The sequence below is a fragment of the Equus przewalskii genome, chromosome 1 (genome assembly GCF_037783145.1).
Source record: "Equus przewalskii isolate Varuska chromosome 1, EquPr2, whole genome shotgun sequence".
In the NCBI taxonomy this organism is placed as follows: domain Eukaryota; kingdom Metazoa; phylum Chordata; class Mammalia; order Perissodactyla; family Equidae; genus Equus; species Equus przewalskii.
The window spans coordinates 37,476,503-37,492,283 of record NC_091831.1 but is presented as its reverse complement, the minus strand read 5'-3'; the positions used below and the strand labels follow the sequence as shown (position 1 = coordinate 37,492,283).

The 15,781-nt window shown below is 45.9% G+C and overlaps 1 protein-coding gene across 6 annotated transcripts in view; it reads left to right on the top strand.

The window, feature by feature from the left end:
• Positions 1–2,341: 2,341 nt before the first annotated feature.
• The window catches only part of PCGF5 (polycomb group ring finger 5), a 117,665-nt gene continuing 104,225 nt past the window's right edge, over positions 2,342–15,781 (top strand). For 4 of the 6 annotated variants that reach the window (XM_070610610.1, XM_070610574.1, XM_070610586.1 and 1 more), the window contains exon 1: positions 2,966–3,104. The gene's annotated coding sequence lies outside the window, so the exon portion shown is untranslated. Of the gene's footprint in view, positions 2,626–2,965; positions 3,105–15,781 lie in introns of those variants that run through there. The other 2 variants (XM_070610563.1, XM_070610604.1) reach the window with 2 other exon arrangements.

Below are 15,781 nucleotides of genomic sequence, written 5' to 3'. Positions count from 1 at the left end.
CCCATGTTTAACTACCATCATACTCCAGTTACCTAAGTCTTTTAGCCTCAGTTCCCTCACTTAAAAATGGACATGTGGGGCCAGACAATGTCTAGATTTCTTTCTGGCTTTAAAACGTTTTGACTCTATATGAATTATACCTACACTTAATATACTTAGGGTTAATCTGTGTTTCTGAGTAGTCTATCTTAGAGAACTGAGATTTAAAGACAAATTTCTGAACTCTGATCTTATTTCCTAGCCATCCCTTCTGTTTCAGTGAAGTTGAATCATATTCACTGTTCCACCAAGAACGCCCTTCCTCAATCTCCATCTATCGAAATTCGACCCATCCTTCAAAGCCAGCTGAAATGCCCCCTCCAAGCAGCCACTCTGCGTCTTCAGAGATTTAGAGTGGAGATGTATTAGACTATCGGGGGCTGGGATTTGGGAGAAACATCTGTGCCAATGAAAAGAAAAGATGTAGGATAAGAAGAAAGGGTGGAGGGAGACCCTTATAGATGAGGTAAGATAAGAGAACTGTCTGCAGTGTTGGTGGTGACCTGCTCTAGCCAAGCCCTCCCTGTGACAGGCAAGAGTGAAGCCATCAAAGTTATACTCAATGGTGCCCTGCCAGTAGGTGTGAGGTGAAGACGAAATGAGATAACATATATGAAATATCTAGCACAGTGACTGGAGGGACAACAATATGATGGTTCTGAATCCCACTACCTACCACAGGAACCTGGTCATCCAACTTCATGCTGAAGAAGGTTGCATTCCTGCCCAGGAAGGAGTAGGATGAGCAGAGGTGAGAAGAGACTCAGCCGGGAAAAGAGAAGTCAAAAGGAGGTATATGGGAACACAAAGAGAAAATGAAAGCCAGAAACAGAGAAGAGAGAAAAAGGAAACATAAGGGAATCACAGTAGAGAAGAGGACAGAAGGAGAAATGGAAGCAACAGGGTACAGAGGGAAAAGGAAGAGGAAAGGAGTTCTGGGGCTGGAAGAGAAAAAGTTTGTGCTGCAGAATCTGACAGGAGAAAGAGTCCCAGAGGTAACCAGGTACAGTATCCAAGCCCCAGTGCCAGTCACTTGCCCTGAAGGCAGGGGATTTCTCCCACTCTCTGCTTTGGGTGGCATCTCCAGCAGTAGCAGCACTTACTTCATGGCTCCACCTCCCACTGGACCAGCCCTTCAGGGTTCGGGCAGCCTCCTCCCTTTGTCCTCCAGCCCTAGGGGAGGAGGTGCATCCAGCAGTTGCTAATCCCAGGATTGCCTCACCTTCCCCTGGTTGCACTTTCAGTTCTTTCAACAGCTTTGTAACTAATTCACTGCATTAAATTATCACTAGTGAATTATATGGGAAAGAAAACTTTGCTTTCACTTGGACTCACTCCCGGAGTTCAAAGACAGCTTTCCCAGTGGGACCAGAAGCAGTGCAACTAGAGAGAGAAAGAAATTCACCCACCCCAAGAGCCAGGAAGAGTGAGGGTCCACTTCTCCAGTGTTTGATTGGAGAGCGACAAATCCACACCAGCTGTCAGAGTTGAGGGACTCTTAGCCTAGGAATTATCTGTAAAATGGCTGGGTTCATGGCCATTCATGTCTATTCCTTCATGATTTACTATATTCACTTTGATCACCTTGAGCCTTAGCTTAAGGAACACCTGTTTCTCCAAGGTTATTAAGTGCCCAATGCAAGTATGGAGGGCACATAGCTAGGTGTGGTGGGGAGGAGACACAGAGACCCAGGAGAAACGAGGGCATTCTCAGTTTTTGGAAGTGCTTGCTTTTTGCAGGATGAGGTTTGTGGACCGTCTATCAGGAGACCCTCCTGAGAGGAGACTCTCTGGAGTTCTTCCAGTCCCAGCAGAGTTGCAGACAGCCAATTTTGTCCTTACAGCGTTCATCTCTCCCATATCCAGAGCCCTGTTAAAGCCAGGCTTCTGTTCCTACGGAATCCACAGACTAGCAGTGTAGGGGCACAGAGTAGGCACACGACTGACCCTCAAGCCAGACTGATGCCAGACACAAAGGGAGATTCTGCACCAGGGGCGGAGAGGCTGCACAGAGACAGTAGGAGATGGTAGACAAGCTGAGTCTAGGAGGGTTTGACAGGTGGAGGGAGCTATGGGGTTTTCTAGTTTTCTGGCAGAGAACAGAGCTGGATCAAAATCCATTGTGAAAGGACAGAGGCATCTGGGGTGTTGTCTGTAGACAAGAGTTTGGGGAGTGAGGGCTGCGCAGCGGAGAGGAGACTAAAAGGTGGAGGCCCAGCTGTGGAGGGCTCTGACACTAAGGAATTGGGGCTGGAGGTCACGGGGAGTCATCGGAGGATTTTCAGCCTCATGTGGCAAGGTCACTTCTGGGATGGCAACTTTGAACGCTGCGCGGAGAAGGATTACAAGCAGAGAAGCTGGAGGCAGGGGAAAGAACTGCGAGCTCCCAGGATAGCTTAGACAGCAAGCCTCGGCTTGACCATCGCCAAAGGAGCATTTTAACATTCGAGCTGCTTTTCTATCCATTCAAGGGCAAGCTTCCTCCGTCTGTGGGGGGAAAAAAAGGTGCCCCTTCTACGGCTAAACGATACGAAGTCTCCAGCCTCAGAAGTTTCGATTCTCCTCGCCAAGGTCGGGCCACTACAGGTGGGCGATGGCGAGCCCTGGGCCCACGTGCGGCTCCACGCCCGCCGCCGGCAGCCACCGCGGCTCGTCCCCTCCAGGCCCGGGCGTCGCCGCGGGCCGTGCCGGGCAGGGCGCTCCGGGAGCTGCGCGGCGGCGGCTCGAAGAGGCCTGGCGGGCGGCGGTGAGAGGCTGTGCCCCAGTTTGCGTCCAATCAGGGAGTGCGGGCTGTGCCCCGAGCCGGGCAGCAATGCGTAAACAAACCCACGGCAACTCCTCCGCCCCCTCGGCGCGCTCGCCCCGCGCCCGCCGCCGCCGCCGGCTCTCCTCGCGTCCGCCCGCCCGCCCGCCGGGCCGGCCCAGCCCCGCCCGCGCCGCCCGCACCCCGCCGCCCCGCCCCGCCCCCGCCGGCGCGGGCTCCCTCACCTACCGCCCCACGCGCGCGCGCTCGCGCACCACGCGCCCCGCGCGGCCCGCCCGGCGCCTGGCCTCCCGAAAGCAAGGTAAGGGCGATGCGCCGGCACCCGGGCGGCGTCCCCGCCCGGCGCGGCCGGGGAAGTTTCTGGCGTCGCTGTTTTCCGCCGGGCCGGGCGGAGGCCCCCGGCGCCGGGCGAGCGGGGCGGGCGGGAGGCGCGGCGCGGCGCCCGGGGGTCCCAAGTTGCCCAGGCTGACATTGGGGCGGGCTGCCGGGCGGCGCGCGGAGAGGGGCTGGAGGCGCGGCGGGGCTGGGCGCGGGGCGGGCGAGGGGAGGGCCCCGAGGAACTTTCTCCTCCCCGGAGGGGCTCCTTCCAGCCCCGGCCGCGGCCCCGCCGCGGGCGCCGCCGGCTCCCTGGCTGGAGAGAGACCATGAAATGTGTTTGAAGAAGCTGACGCAGTTTGTGACGCTCGCGGCTTCCTGACGGGGACCGGCCACAGCAGCGCCTTCTCCGAGGAGGGCCGAGCCGAGTCGGCGCGCGGGCCCTGCCCCCGCCCGGAGCCGCGCGCCCCGGCGCCCAGTTCGGGGGCGGTGGGCTGGGGGCGCGGGCATCGCGTCCGGGCCGGGAGACGGGCCCCGGCAGCGCGCGCCGCTTCCGTTTTGATTAGCTCGGGTTATTATATAAGATGTCACAGAGAGGGAAGGGGCGAGCGGGAGGCGCGGCGGCGAGGGCGCGTCGGCCTTCCGCGAGGCCCGGGCGGGGCGGGAGGCAGGCCGGGCGGGGACCCACCTGTGCGCCCTCCGCGCCCCCTGCGGGCGCCGCCCGCGCGCGTGCCGGGGGTGGGCGTGGGCGGCGGGGCAGTGGGACGTGCCCGCCGCTCCCCTCCCGGCCCCGGGAACACCCGGGCAGCGGCCGAAACGTGCAGTTTCCTCCCCGCTGCCTCGCCTGGGTCTCCACGTTTCTGGCTCCAGGCGTTTGTACTTTGCAACATTTGTTTAATATTAAGGAAGCTGCGTGTGCGGCCGTCCTAGTACGCCCGGAACGTGTGGCCGTGAGCTGCAGGGCGGTGAATGAATCATCGCCCCGCGGACGGGGTGCCGATGATTCAGGCGGGGTACACACGCGCGCGTACTCGCCGCGTGCCTCTGACCCGGGGACAGCGGCCCTTCTGCGGCGATGACGCCTGGAGGGGTGAGGAGGAGTTACTGCAAAGGGTGGCCGTTGATTCATTTTTACCCCTTCCACAATTTGGGGGAACTCTGGGGGTGTCAGTTTCCCCAGCTTTCCCAGGGCTTGTTTGACGTTCTTGGAAAGGTTACAAGATTCCACCTGGCTGCATTAATGAGTCGGTGGAGGAGCGCTGATTCGCTGCAGGGCTGGATCCTGTCTCATTCAGAATTTGGATGGTGTCAAGTGAGGTATTGGGCTCTGAAGGAATCCTTCTAGTAATTGCCTCTACTTAAATACCGCTAAAGTAATTAGCAAAAACGGAAAAAGTTAGTGGATTTTAGGAAAAAAAGAATCAGTGCTTCCTAAGTAGAGGAGTCCTACTTAGACATTTAGGTTTTACGTTTTTGAAGCCAAATCCTAAAAGGAACCTAGTTTGCCATTAATACCGAACTTTTGACCACTGTGACCACCCTTCAAGACTAACTTGACTCGTTCCCACCCCACCCTACACTTGTAGGATTAAGAGTTTTCTCGGGCCAGCTCTGGTGGCCTGGTGGTTAAGTTCAGCACGCTCTGGTTCAGTGACCCAGGTTTGGTTCCTGGATGGGGACCTACACTGCTCATGCTGTGCTGGCAGCCCACATACTAAAAAATGGAAGATAGGCATGGATGTTAGCTCAGGGCGAATCTTCCTCAGCAAGAAAAAAAAAATGAAGTTTTCTCTTGATTTAGGACTCACCTCAAAAGGCATCTACTCAGCGATGCTCTCTTGATCGCCTTAAGTAGCTTATCACCCCTAACCTCAGGAACCACCCCCGGTCCTGTTTTATTTTCTTCACAGCACTCAATTGCTATCTAAAATGATTTTGTTTGGGTGTTGAGTCCTGTCTCTTTGCCGTAGAATGTAAGCTTCACTGTGGCAGGGATTTTTGCCTGTTTGTCCACTGCTATAACTCTAGCCCCTAGAACAGTGCCTGGCATGTATTAGGCACTCTGTATTTGTTGATTAGTGAATATTCCTTCCTGTTTCTTGGTAGGACTATCTTTGACAGTTGAAATTCAATGCCTTTTGTGGGCAAGGCACTAAGATGGTATAGTTTTAATTTTTTTCTTCCAATTTTCTTTTGATTGACTCATTTCCTCCTCTGTGCTGTTAACTTACAGCACAAGATGAATTTGAGCATCATATCCTAAGATGCTGAGTATAAAGAAAGATAAGGCATGTGGAACCTTGTCAAAAGAAAGTGTGTTACTGTATAAGTCAGTGGATGATTAAAAATATTATATGTCTGTGCTAGTTGGAAAAAATATGCAAGATATTGGGGTTGGCCCCATGGCATAGTTGTTAAGTCTGGTGTGCTCCGCTTTGGTGCCCTGGGTTTGGTTCCCGGGTGCAGACCTATACCACTCGTCAAGCCATGCTGTGGCAGTGACCCACAGACAAAGTAGAAGAACATTGGCAAAAAAATGCAAGATGTTGAAATGGAATCAGCAAAGTGAAGTTCCCACAGTATTATATGTTTCCACTCATATTTGAAATACTACTGATATTTCCGTGTTCCTCCCTCCCCACTGCCTGTACACCAACCTCAAATTTAGCTGCACTTTGGGAAGGTCCATAGTAGATAGCACTTAATATGAAGTATTAATTTAAGTAAATGAATACAAGATTTGCATCTCTGCAGAGGCCTTAGCTCTATTTTTTTGTTGCTAATGTTGATAGCTTAATTCCACAGAAGAGTAGAGAGAAGGAGTTATTTAAAGTTATATTTTAAACATCTTAAATGTATTGTAAAGAGTTAAAGCTATACTAAGTCATTGAATAATGGAAGAAGGATCCGAACATAGTGCTTAATGCTATCTGCTTGGAAGGTAAACTTTCATGAACTTTACATTATTATAAATAATAAACTTTGGAAATACATTAGTTAGCTTTAATCTTGTAGCAGTATTTTTAGAACTCAGTACTTCTGAAGTCCCTGCTAAGGACGAGGGGCATCCAGCCGTTCCCGTTCCGTGACAGTAGCTGTGATCACTTTCAGAAGCATAACCTCAAGAGTGAGCTCAGAAGTAATAGAAAGTTAAAGCTAAAAGGGACTTGAAATTGCTTGGCACAGTTCATTCCTTTTTGCCAATCTCTTTACTGAGGAAACTAAGGTACAGTGAGATGACTTGCTGAAGATGCAGGGCTGGGATTAGAGCTAGTCATCCTGACTTCTTGTTGGAAGTCTCTGAATTAGCCAGAGCTCCTGTAGGTGGAGGAGGAGTGGTACCTGCCATTAGTCAACTGTCTGCCTCTTGCTGTGAACTCTCAGAGAGTAAAACTATGTCTTATTCAACTTGGTACCCTCCCATGTGCCTTGAACATCCAGGGACTCCACAAATACTGGTGGAATGTGGTTGGGCAAATGTATTTTAAATTGAAAATATACTTGAGAATTGAAAAAGCAGGAAAACACATCTCTTGTCCAGACTGAAGAAGTTTTCTGACAAGAGAGTCAGAATGTTGGCGGTAATTAACCTTAGAACTTTTACAGTAACGAAGCTACTGTTTAATTTTCATGCCTCTAAGATTTCAAATAAAATGGCTTACAACTTACAAGTGTGCATGCTTGCTTAGGTGGGATAATTATTCACTGGAGAAACAGTAGGAGACAGGAGTCAGGACATCTGGTAGGTCTTACCCTGCTGCAGTGTCCAATTAGAAAAGCCTAGACTTTACAGCCAGATAGAATGAGGGCTGAAGCTTAGCTCTGCCCCTAACAAGCAGGGCTCTCTGTAGCAAGTCACTTACCGTTTTTGAGCATTCTCTCATCTCTAAAGTGGGCTAATACCATCTACCTTGAAGGATTGTTGAGGGACTGGGATAATGTATATAAAGTGCCAGGAGTACCCTAGGCCCTCAAGAAATGGTAACGGCTATAGTTAATGACTCCTGATTTATGTGAACATGGGAGCAACTTAATCTCTCAAACCTTCAGTTTTCTCAACTAGAGAATTGGTGATTGGGATGGAAGGAGAAGAATTAAATGATCTCGAAGATCTCGTCCAACTCTGTAGTTTAAGGAACCGGTAAAGAATGCACAATTCTCCTGCAATTTTAGTTTAAATAAAATGTTTCTTATATCCTTGATCTATCAAGAGCAACTGCAAAAATGGTTAATTTCTAGGCCTTCCTGAGAATTTGGCTTAATTAACTGATGATATGAAGTACATTTTCATTATTTTATGTGCTTTATGATGGATACAAAGTTAACTTGAATATTTCAACCTCTTGTTCAGCTTACTCTGTGTAAGACAGTAGAAGGAGTATATGGGCTAGTCAGACATAGGCACCCTTTCTTTGAGAGGCTGAAGAGTCATGTAGGGAGCATAACGCAGATAACCAAAGGCTGTATTACGTGGAAGAACGGTTGGAGCAGCATGAAGAAAATGCTTGGTGACTTCAGAGAAGGAAAACTATCCCTAGGCAGAAAAATTGGGGAAGACTTAATTAAGGAATTTTGAGCAAGGCCTTAAAGAATTAGTAGGACTTCAGCTGGCAGAGATGTAGGGAATCAGCTTATACTAAGACTTGAATTTCAGGAGAGGATATGTAAGCATATCCAGGAAGGGAGAAGAATGTGGTTAAGCCGGAGGGTGAGGACCTGGAGGCAGGAGAGTGGGGCAGAGGCTGCATGGCAAGGGTAGGACCATATTGTGTACATCCTGAGCGCCGGGCAAAGGAGCCTGTTTAACTGGCAGTTGATAACCGTCAAAGATATTTTAAGTGGGGAAATGATGTGATTAAAGCTATGGTTTAAGATTAATCTGGATTGGAGGAGCCATGGGTAGTCCCCAGTTAGGAAGCTATTAAAATAGTCTCCAGAAGAGAAGGAATGAGAACCTAAATTAGGGCAGGGGCAGGTGGGTTGGGTGAGACACCGTAGAAGTAAATGCAACAGGGCTTGTTGGCTAATTGGATGTGGGAGTTGAGAAAGAAGTCAAAGACGGAATCTGAGTAACTATGGATGGTGTTGGCAGGAATTGATTAGTCAGAAAGGGCAGCTAGTAAAGCACTTGCAAGTAGTGTGCAATCGATAAATATTTGTCTAATTAGTTAAAGTAATTATAAATTTAGATTTGGATATATTAACTTTTTTGTGCTTATGGACCATGCAGATGGATTAGAGCCATTGAAAATAGAGAAGGATTTGGGGGCATCCTTATGAAGTGGGTGGTGAAGCTGTGAGAAGGGTTCAGAGTGTGGGTGGAGAAGAAGAAAAGGCCAGGACAGAGTCTTGGAGAAACCAGTATTTGTAGCTTGGAGGGAGACAGAAAGAGGCTGACAGGATGCTGAAAAGAAAGAAGCAGGAGGAGAAGGAGGAAAAGATGGGGTAAAGAAAGGTGAGGAAGGAGAATTTGGAGAAGACTGTTAGGTTAGAGGGGCTGAGGTTGAAGACTGGGAAAAAGTCATTAGGTTTGTCAATGAGACCATTGTCAGTGGCCTTTGAGGAACAGGGCCACTTGGGCATTGGGGACAGAAGTCAGCCAGGTATCTAGGGGTGTCTGAAGGGGAAGGATATGAGAAGAGTAAGTATAAACTATGATTGGACTGTGAAAATCTGAGAGGATGCTGACTTGAGGCAATGCAAGTGCCAATGAAACTTTCTTAAAAACAAAACCATAAGAAAGGCCCGAGAGTGTTGTGGGTAGAGTGACTGTCAGTGGAGAGGAAGGGACTGAAGATTGAAAGATCGAGTGGGAGGATAATTAATGCACCAGGACTTCCTCAAGTAGGAGGGTTGGGAACCAGATAGGATGACCAGACGTCTGGATTGCCCAGGGCAGTCTTGGTTCACATCTGTTATCTCAGTTAATTATGGGAAAATATTAGGACAAATATTACGAACATTTGGGCAAATAATGCCCACTTTTATTCTAACAGAAAGCCTCTTTCTGCATAATAAATTATTTAAGCACCCTGGTCATGACACAGGTAAAGTAGTTATGAATGCATGGAAAAACAGATGTGACAGGGAGGGAAAAAGGTTGAATGAAGGCAAAAAGAAACTGAGATTCAGAGAGGAAAGTTGGAAACTGGGAGAGGGGTGGCTGCATTTGAAATGAGTTGGTTCCTTTCTGTTGGGGGGAGAGCAAAACCAGAGGAGGCCAGTTGATTTGCAGAACATAAGCTGGGTGGGAGGGTTAAAGTTGGGAGGTGGAGGAGAATGAGAAGAGTTTGGAGTAGCTATGGATCTGAGGGGGAAGGAGAGCCAAAGGTGATGAGGGCCTGACAAATTGCTAAGAGGCCTTAGCCTTGTGCTAGAATGAATCTTCCCTGTATTTATGACTTTCTCCAGCAATGCTCAGAAAATCAGAAGTGGAGATGATGTGAGTATCATTGAAACTGCCAACTCCATATGGGTCCTCAGTTGAGTAGGAAGGCAAGTGAAACTAGAGTGTTGATGGGCTGGGAGTTTGAGCAGGAGATGCGAGATTAGAGTGCGTAGTGGCTGGTTCAACAAGAACAAAGGAAAAGGAGAAATGGGAATGTGGAGGGGGTGGTTCTGGGGCTCATGTCAAAGGACATGAGGAGCTGTCAGAGTACCTTATCATTATGGAGGGATCAGTTATGAGCAATGCTGTAAATTCAAAGTGTGGCTGAGCTTGAGGATGGTGAAGTGACACAGGCATGAGGCAGGAGGTCATTGATCTCTGGGAACTATGAGGCCAAGGTATCAAATGATTATATATCATTGTTCATGTCTGTTTTTAAAATTCTGGAATACATTTATTAAAGCCTTTCTGAGCTTTTAGTCCATAGAAAGTACCTTAAAGATAGGGAAGTTATTCCTTCATTTAAAAAGTGAGGAACCTAAAGTCTTATAAAGACTTTCTAGAAAGATTGCTAGTTGCCCAGGTCATACATATGTGTGGCAGAGCTGACTCTGGAAGGAACCAGAGTCCCTGAATCTCAGTTCACTATTACCCTCTAGGATAGAAGTAATTAAAGTATCCACCGAACAAAATCGTAGAAAGCTTCCTCAGCATATGGCTTGCTTACTCCTTTTAGAACTCCAGTGTTTGTGGGCAAGGAGTTCTGCTGGGGAGAGCTGTGGAATCAAGTTCATGTGCTCTAACTTCTAACCGAACGGCAAGTGATGGTGTCTTTGAGGAGGACCCATGAAAAGCACAGATCGCCCCGAGTAATTAAAAAACAGATGAGAATCAGGGCTGGCCCAGTGACATAGCAGTTAAGTTTGCATACTCCTCTTCGGCACCCCGGGGTTTGCCGATTCAGATGCTTTGCGCAGACCTACACACCACTTATCAAGCCATGCTGTGGTGGCATCCCACGTATAAAGTAGAGGAAGATGGGCATGGATGTTAGCTCAGGGCCAGTCTTCCTCAGCAAGAAGAGGAGAATTGGCAGCGGATGTTAGCTCAGGGCTAATCTTCCTCAAAAAACAAAAACAAAAAACAGATGAGAATCAGCAGTTAGACAAAATATTAACTTCATTACTGATGAAGTCTAGATTGGAAGACATAGCTTGCTGTGAAGCCCAAAATGGTCTAGTGCAACCCTTACCCCTTAGTCAGAACTTTGGAACACCCTACTGGATGGAAAGTTTGAGGCTGCAGAGCAGAAATACCCAGGTTTCTGCCTTTTACTGTCCTGGTAGAGAGAAGGAGAAAGAGGCCAAATCTCCCTTGCATAATATTTTTGATAGAAAAACTCCATCCATTTGAGGATTGAGAAAAAGACTAATGGCTGTCACACACCAACTAAATCAATTGCTCCACCTCAATAGGGAAGAATATGGTGTAGGGCAAGAGGGCGGGAGAGGAGGGAATATCCCCCCTTTGAAACCTTGTGAGTGGGAAGAGGTGCTGGTTCCGCTTGAACCTAAGGTGATTGGCCACTGGTAATTTGTTTGCATTTGAGTTAAGCTGACTTCCAGGCAGGTGTTACATTTTTATGTTAACTAGAAGTGAGTGAAATGACTCAGAATGGTTTGAGCATAGGTCCTTCTTTAATCACTTCCACAGCCATACCTAGTGCATTTTTCCTTCCTCACTAGGAATCTTGGGAAACCTCACAGCCATCATAGCAGGGACCACTGGCTCTGATATCCTCTGTGGAATTCAGAACTTTGGAAAAGTGTGAAGTTGTTTCTCCTAATAAAACTTTTAAGGAGCCCTTACTTGAACATATGGCACTTGGAATTAGTTCTGATTCTGTCACTATTAATGACCTTACTAATTAACTATTAAGTACCTCAGTTTCCTCATCTGTAGCATGGGAGAAAATACTATCTGCTCTGTTTCCCAGGTATTTGAAGTGAAAGCACTTTGCAAATAAATAGTGTTATGCAAATGTAATCAATGTTACTGTATGGGATGCAAGGTAACTATGAAGTTTAAGAATTTTTTTTTTAAGTAAAGTGTTTCAAATAAGACAACTAAGATGACTGCTGAAATTTGGGGGAACTCTAGTTTAGGCATTTAAGGTAAATCATGATGACTTTTCTCTCTTTATCCGTGTCAGTCAGCATATATAGTAATTCTGGCCAAGTGAGATTAAAGCACTGTGTTTCATGACAAATGAAATTTCTGCCTTTTTATTTCTCTTTTAACTGTTTAAAAAAAGTCTTTTTTATTGTAAAATATAACACGTATATAACTTTTGAAATGTAAGTGTAGTTAAATGGATTATTAAAAAGTGAACATTGGGGACCAGCCCCGTGGCTGAGTGGTTAAGTTCATGCGCTCTGCTTCAGTGGCCTAGGGTTTCACTGGTTTGGATCCTGGATGTGAATGTAGCACCACTCATCAAACCACGCTGAGGCGGTGTCCCACATAGAACAAGCAGAAGGACCTACAACTAGAATATACAAATATGTACTGGGGGGCTTTGGGGAGAAGAAGGAAAAATAAAGTCTTTAAAAATAAAAAAGTGAACATCTATGTAACCACTACCCAGCTCAAGAAATAGACCAATTTAATTTTTTTCCCCCTCACAGGAATCTCTTTTCATCTTTTGGATGCTTGGTTTTCTTTTCAGGGAAGTCGTGAGTAGTAGCAGGAAGCAATGATAAGTATTGACAGGTCCAAGGTCTGTGCTCCTTTTGAGCGGAATTAGATCAAAGGTGTAATATTAGTGTTTTACTCTGTAGTTATTTCTTATTTCTATAACTGAATTTAATGTTTAGGAAAAGTCCTGGGTTTTCAGCCTTAAAGATCAAAATCTTCAGGCTAAGCATTTTCAGATTTGTGTCCTTAGGATGGGAGTGAAAAAGCTGTGATCCTTTGGATGTAAGAAAAGTCCTCATGCTTAATTATTTTTTTAAACATTCTGATTCTCTCTCCTTTGCCTGTCTTTAGAAGCGAAGCAGCTAAGACTTTAGTATTGATGATGGTTTTGTGCAGTAAGCAAAGGTCGTCTTGGAAAAGAATGAGCAGTTATCAAGGCAAATACCTTTCAGCTCAGGCCACCCCATAGGCTAGATTTGAAGTGGCAAGAAGCAGTAGTGAAAATAGCTTTATTCCATGAAAAATCTGTATTATTTTCTTTGTTTAATTATAATCTAGTGTTATAAATCCTATCATCTTTTAAGACTAAATGAGTCAATAAATCAAAAGTCTTTTGTGGTATCTACAAAAGGATTCTCTTGAAGTTTTTTTATTATTAAAAAAGAAAATGATAATAAACATTAGGATAATTGGGAAAGTATCTTAGCTAATCAGGTGTGTCTATAAGAACAGAAAAGCTCTGATTGTTAAAAAGTTGATAAAGGCTCATTTTGAGAGGCAGCTTCTATGGTTGTAAGATTTACTTATTGGGACTTCAGTTTAGCGTTTAGTGTTTGCTGTCAGTCCCTCCTGAAACACCACTGTAGTGATGGTAAACATGAGAAGAGGCTACAGCAGACAGAAGATACCAACACATTTTTGGAGGGTGAAAAGCAAACAGAGCTGTGGCAGTTGACTTAGTGTAGTGGAGAAAGTTGATGCTTAAGTGCCGTAAAGAAGGTTGGGAGTAGATCCTGGAAAGAAACAACCAGTTTATTCCCCAGAATCCTAGAAAGGCTCTGGAATTAGAGGCTTTGGAGCAGGGCATGGGGCTGAAAATAAGAGATTGAATGAAAGTCTTTAAAAGGAACTAGACTCATCCCACACAGCAAGATGAAGTTCTTGTCAGAGACTGGACGTTTTTTCTCTGGAGAAGTTGAAGTACATTAATGGTTCTGGATTTAGGGATACCAGGCAAAAAGGAGGTGAGGGTGGAACGCTCAACTGAAAACAGAGAAATTTAATGAAGTTATGCTTACTAAACAGAGACCCTGCTCTTTTCCTCAGCCCCAATCCTAAGACAGCCAGGTAATTACCAGCCCAGGCAGAATATTGAAGGACTCTTCTCTGGGTGAAATGAACATCCCTAGAGAAGAGACCTAGAGATACTGACATTCGAGGTCCCGCAATGAAAAAACTGACTTACTACCCAGTCTTCCTACAGTGAACCCACTCATCAACAGCTCTGCTCCCTCCACTTCATGAACATGGAACTTGCAATCAGCTTTTTAGCACCTTACTCTTAAATACAAAGAAGCAATGAATATGAGACATTTGAAGAAAACTTTCAATAAAAAAAGGCAGAAACCAGAACAAATGAGAAGAAAACCCAGGGATGAAACAGAAATGCAAGGAGAAGAAGAAAAAGGAAGATAATCAGGGGCTGGCCTGGTGGCATAGTGGTTAAGTTCACATGCTCCGCTTCGGTGGCCTGGGGTTTGCCAGTTCAGATCCTGGGCGCAGACCTAGCACCGCTTGTCAAGGCGTGCTGAGGCTGTGTCCCACATAGAAGAATTAGAAGGACATACAACTAGGATATACAACTATGTACTGGGGCTTTAGGGAGGAAAAAAAAGGAAGATTGGCAGCAGATGTTAGCTCAGGGCCAATCTCCCTCACCAAGTATACCTTAAAAAAAAGAAAATAAAACCACCCCACCTATAATTAATAAGATAAGAATGGGGCTGTAAAAAAGTAATAATGAGAGAGTAAGATATGGATTTTAGAAATTAAAAATAAGATGGCAAAATAAATCATTGGAAGGACCAGAAGATAAAGTAGAAATAAAAGCAAAAAGATAGAAAAAAGAGAGAAGAAATAGAATTGGAGGATCAGTTCAGTAGGTATTATATTATACTAATAAGAGCTCCAGAAAGAGACTACTGAGAAAAGTAAAGGAGGGGAAATTACCAGAGAAATAATACAAGACATTTTCTCAGAACTGGAGGACATACAGTTGTAGATTAAAAGGGTTCACAAAATAGCCAGGAGAATGAATGAAAAAGACTGACACAATCAGTGTGCAAGACATATCATTCTTCAATATGATATTCACAATTCAATATTCACAATTTCAAAATACTCAGAAAAATGGAAAGATTCTAAATCCTGTCGGCAGAGTGAGCGAGAACAGGCCACATGCAAAAAAGATTGGAAATTGCAATGGCACCAGATTTCTTAGCAATAGCACTGGAACCTAAATGACAACAGACTAATTCCTCCAGAATTCTGAGGGGAGTTATTTTCAATCTAAAATTTCCAATGCAAATGATCAAGCAGAAGATAGAATAAAGACATTTTGAGAGCATGAAAGGTCTTCAAATTTTATTCTCTATGCATCGTTTTACAGGAAGCTACTTGATTGTATATTTTATCAAATTGTGGGCACAAACCAAGAAAGAATAATATATGGGATTCTGGAAACAAAGTCAAACACAGGATAAAAGCAAAAGAAAATTCTAGGATGACAGTGAAGAGAAATTTCAACATGACAGTAGTGCAGCAGACAGAGAGAAGCCTGTCCAGACAGAATAGGAGAAAGATCTACTCCAGAGGGAGTTTCCAAATGAAAACAAAAATGACGCTGATAGATGATCTGATCTATTGGACCAAGTATAAAATATTTTTCAGAGGGGCTTTCCAGTTCCTGGGGAGCTGCTGTAATAGAGATTCCACAGGAATGTGACTTAAAGAACAAATTTATTATTCCCTCATGTGACAGTTGAAGGATGAGCATTTTAAATGGGTTGATGTCTCTGCTCCACGCAGCTGTTCAGGAGCCCAGATTCCTTCCGTCTTGTTGCTCTGCCATCCTCTAAGGCTTGTCCTGATGTGTGTGGTTAAAACCTGGTCACAGGGTGTCTATATTCCAGCTCACAAGAAGGGGAAAGAGCAATGAGGGGCAAAGGTTTAAGGCCCAAGCCTTGGCACACATTACTTTCACTCATACTCCAGGGGCAAAAACGTAATCCCAAGGTCACACCTAGGAGCAGTATTCCAAATGTTTAACTGGTAGCCCAGACACTGACCAATGAGAACCTAAGTCTGCTGTGGAGTAGTGGGAGCTGCTCTGGAAGCTTCCTCTGTATCAGGTGTTAGCCCTTTGTTTGCCAGATTTTGGGGAGCTGGGGCAGGGAGGGTCCCCAGGAGGATTTGAGAGAAGATCAGGTACCATACGTTTACCAGCCAGCGTGGAAGTATTTTGATGATGATTGGTACGATGGTACTAAAACATACAGACTGAATATTCACCCTGACTG